This window comes from Pectinophora gossypiella, chromosome 11 (genome assembly GCF_024362695.1).
Source record: "Pectinophora gossypiella chromosome 11, ilPecGoss1.1, whole genome shotgun sequence".
In the NCBI taxonomy this organism is placed as follows: domain Eukaryota; kingdom Metazoa; phylum Arthropoda; class Insecta; order Lepidoptera; family Gelechiidae; genus Pectinophora; species Pectinophora gossypiella.
The window spans coordinates 8,265,153-8,270,339 of record NC_065414.1 but is presented as its reverse complement, the minus strand read 5'-3'; positions in this window follow the sequence as shown (position 1 = coordinate 8,270,339).

Sequence of the window (5,187 nt, the reverse complement as noted above, 5' to 3'; positions counted from 1 at the left end):
CTTTGCCTTATAGTTTTTTTGTTTTTCCTCTTGAAACTTCTTTGGTGATGGAACGTCTTTTAAAAGACAAATATAAGTGATTAGGTTCATATTTCTGTGTAGATAGTGACTTTGACTTTATTCGAGCACGTTACAGTTTACGGTCCGAATATTTTATTTAATAAGAAGATTAATGATAATTACTCGTATAATGTTTTGTGGCTTTAAGTAGGTCGCTGGTATGAAATGTGTTGCTCCAGTTATTAAATAATTTATATTGTATACCTACATTCATTTAAAAGATGTATTGGTATTACAATTTCTTGTTATTTCTTCCTCTCAGCCATAACACCTTCTTCTTCAGCACAAAAAATTATACCACATTATTTTGGTTTTTTGATGTGATGTATAGCTCGATACAGATAGCATGCGTAAGTTGATCGTAATATATGTTTTCGATAGACAGATCATCAAAGATATCTCCAAAGTCTACCTTCTCCGTTATCAACAAAGTGAAAACGGAAAAGGAGTAACAATATGTAATATATTCTTGACGTTGCCATGACTCGATCCAATCTTGGAAACTGTAGGTAGGAAACTGTATACAATGTGTATAGGTAATATTCGTTCCGACTGAGACTTCTGATTTCATAAGTTATAACTAAGTTACAAGAGGTAACAAATAATCAACATTCATCATAAATTATGCTAATTCGAAGTGATCAATTCCACCCTCTTTATCAGGTATCTGATCTAAGTTTTCCGAAGTTAAATTTGCACGAGATCCCGCGCTGAAAGTTGCTACGTGTTCGTATAATTCCTACTTGAAATGCTCAAAGGGTTTCGTTATAACATCGATTTGATGCGAAGTTCCCGCCCTTGCCCTTCGTAGGTACTTACGTGGTTCTGAGTGATTGGATCGAACAGTCTTCGGTTCCAATTTTAAATGTCGTTGAATTTGGCTAAATGTACGACAGAAGGAGGATGTAACTACTTAGCGCAAATGCACCATCGTTGTCGTTCAGCAGAATTGTTATTACTGTTTGGTACCTACATCAAACTTTATGTTTTGTACGTTTTCTTAGAGAATTAATTATTTATTATAAGTTGTTTTTACATTATTTTATCTCCGTAATATTGAAATCTTAATAAAATCTGTAGGTTTTGCATTGTCTAAATTAAGTCGATTTTGGTTTACTATGTTATCTTCCTGCGACGCTCAATTGTAATTGGACTTTGTCAAATCGATTTGATGCTTCTTAACAATTCTGGTCTCGCTTTGGTTACAACTGGGTCAAAGCGTTTCATTCGAGACGTCTCTAGGTTGGTAAGTTTTGTTTCGTACAGATACTGCGAATAAATAAAGTCTTCTTTAGGTTTCCAGCAAGTATATAAGTATTTTTTATTAAATTGCGTCCTTTTTATTTTTTGATTAAGCAGAACAGTTCCTTTTTTGTAGTAAGTGCAAAATGCTTCTTGTTAACAGCAAGATGCTTATTTTTTTGCTGTTGACTTGTGACAATTTTATACAAAAGATTGTATGATTTTCTTTATTTAAATTTAAACATTCATTCATGGGCACACCACTTACGCCCCCGCACATTTCGTTTTAAGACCTTTATTTTCTGCCATTTTATCATTGTCTTGGAGAATGTTGACGCTATGCCGCTGATACTAGAGATAAAACACGAATCCGTTTTGTGCTAAAATAAAAACGGTATTTCTTGCGACTCTAATATAAAAGAAGAAAGACGGTACTTGCCATTCATCTATTATTTTTTAATTCATTTACTTATTATTTCTTGAAAGACATTTGGATAAAATTAAAATAATCCATTAACTTTATGTTTGTTAGTCGGTGTCTTAAAAATGAGATAAGATGTTTTACATAGATATTTTCGAAAGAATTCCGTAAACCGAACACTTTTAAGAAAATGGAACACAAGAACTTCTTCAATTCTTAAGCTGGTTCTTGTAAACGAATCTTGTTTAAGTCTTTCAGTTTGGACTCGACTCAAAATTATTTTTTCTTTGCATTATTTTGCTTGTATCAACGCAAAAACAATAGGATTCTCTCTATATCGCATTTTAATTCTAAAACAACCATTTGTTAAAAAAAATAACGTGACGATAAAACGTTTATGCTTTCTTTTTTCTTTTTTTTTTTATTCACTACTTGACCGGACAAAACTTGGAATACTGAGGGCTCAATCTTAGACTTTGGCTCTGGAATAAGAAATAATTATCTTTGACCGGAACATACTTACATTATTCCTTTATTGATGAGAATCTCTCCGACGGTTTTCGGCCACGGCGACCACTTTTTATTCCTTTATTACTAAATATTCCAATTTGGAAAAGTTATCAACATTGCAATAATATGCCTCGGAGGCGGGGAAAGCAGGTGGTTTAAAAAGGCCACGTCGAAGCAATTCATGTAAATAAGCAATATTGCAATTTGACATTTGTGCATATAAAAGTACACAATGCAAACAAAATGTCAAATAGCAATATTGATTTTTTAGATGAATTGCATCGATATGACCTTTTTAACCCCCCAGATGTGTTTAGACAGCGGTTGGTTCAGGCTCCGGCCACACACCCTGTACGCGGTACGCGTGACAGATTCGGGTCATCGCATCAATAGCATGTGTGACTGCGCCCGGTGACATCGAAATTATTGTTTAATACTTAGTGGTAAGAGACAACGACCACGTTTAGGTCATATTAAATTTAAAACGTAGCCATAATTAACCAATGTGACTGGTATACGCAAGAGGAGATGCTGAATTAAATACGAAAAACATTTTATGGTAACTTCATTATTATTAATTTACCAACGTTTGCAACTGCCACCCGGAAAAATAACAACAGAGAATTTACTATTTTCTTTATAAAACCACAGACTAAAAATGTACCCAACGTATGCCTGTATCAATTGATTATTGAAACTTTTTGTTAGATTATAATTAATTGTCATCATCAATTTAAGAGCCACGCTCTTGTCGGTGTAGCATTTTCCAAATACTCTCCATGCTACTTTTTTAGGGAAAAATAGGGCAGTGGTTTCCCTCTTGCCTTCCGCCCCGCAGTACTCTGTCTGACGCGAGTGGGATGGCGCCCAGAGTAGTCTATTACAAAGCCATACTAGGACTCCTGTCCTCTGCCTCTGAATAGTACTGATAATTAATTGTAGACCAATTATAATCCACCGAGGAGTATTATTCTGATTGTTAATTAAAATAATTGCGTAATTGTTAGTTATTCATGCATACAAATTATACAAACTAGATCGGCTCTGCATTATAGAACTTGCTTATTGACACCACTGAATACGATAAAATGTTGTCCCAAAGTTGTTAGTTGTTAGGCAAATAGTGACCGGCGATTCTGACTTCACAATCGCCGGTCACCTTTAAATGTTATTTTATTTCTAAAATACGTTGGAAGCAAGCCTAGTGATATGCACTAGACGGCACTAGGTAGGCAGCAATTATGGAGCAGCATTTCAACTTATAACCCTCCTTTTTGCTTCGCCGAAGTCGGGTAAAAATACACCGAAAAATACGAGTGACCGGCGATTCTGACGGTCACTGACCGTTTAGAAACTCCGTTTCGAGCTTTTCCTTATTAACATTCTGCCAACCCGCAGTCGAACAGTGGTTATATGCTCCGTACCCCACATTGTGCCCATAAGTGAGTCGTATGTGGACTAATTAGTGTTAAGTCTGAATCCACCATACAGTAACCGACCGTAAAACTGCTCATTTAATGTTCAGGCACGATCACAGTTACCCTTTATGCTTATAAAATGTGACCCTAATTGATAAACGGCCAGCCATTGTCTTAGCTGGCTTAGCAATAGTTTCAATGTGTGGGCGATTAACATTCCAGAGGCTTTTGTTACAGGATTTCCGCCACGCCCTAGATTCACTTAAGGTCATTTCTCAGACATAAATCAATTCTATACAACGAATTAAAGTGTAGTGTTTCTAAGATGTAGTACAGGCCATCTACGGGGTCCACAGGTGGCGGATAGTGGAACGGCCATCAGATATGATGGTTAGCTGCGAATATAAAAATAAGCAGTCCCCGAGCAAACAGCGACAGGATTAGCAGAACGTAGTGGGTAGCTCACTGGGACGGGCTAACCTATAAAATGCTACTTAGGTTCTATGACGATCTTGTGACATAAGGAGTAGGCGCCGCTACTTCAAAAGCGCACCCCTGATGCCGGGCAGCAGCGGTATCAATACTGTTTGGAGGCCGAGGAAATGGATTCTGGTAGGGGTCTAGCTGTGCTGTGGAACGGAAGGCGATTGGGGCAACCACCGTTCTATACGCCCTGTCTACGAAGTAATGGCGATTACTCCACCGACAAGAGCGCAGCTCTTAAATAAAGAGAGAGAGAGAGAGAGAGTTTCTAAGATGAATAGAATGGCGATAATAATAGAATAATGTATATCCAAGAATATAAATCACGATCTATCTTGTTTATCTTATTTCCGAAATCACTATTTAATTTGGAGTGGCAGTTTAATTTCGTAGCAGTCAAGTGGACATAATGGTTTGGTTATCTAGTACAATAATTATGTCACTGTCCTCGCGGTTCAACTATTATTCATTACTGGCGTTTGCTCGCTGTTTACGAATTCATGTAAAGGTAATTATTAATTAAAACTTTTTTCTTTTTATACGTACCGAAATTGTCTCCACGATTTCTTGTAGGATGGATAAAATACATTCTTACTGTATTTTCGTTTGATTTATGGACCATCTTTGAAAGATTCCCTTGTAATATTTCATTTGAATTTTTCAATGTGTGCGTAATAGTGTAAACAATAAGATCATGAGTAAGTAACGGTAACGGCCTCTGTGGTCCAGTGGTTGAACGTTAGACTTACGATCCAGAGGCCCCGGGTTCTAATCCCTGTGGGGTGATATCACAAAAATCACTTTGTGATCCCTAGTTTAGTTAGGACATTACAGGCTGTTTACCTATTATCCGAAAGTAAGATGATCCGTGCTTCGGAAGGCACGTTAAGCCGTTGGTCCCGGTTACTATTTACTGTTGTAATTATATGGTCAGAGTCATGTCAGGGGCCTTTGGCGGCTCAATGATAACCTTGACACCAGGGTTGATGAGGCTGGTATTCCACCTCAAAATCCACACGATAAAAAGAAGATGAGTAAGATAGTTTGGTATTG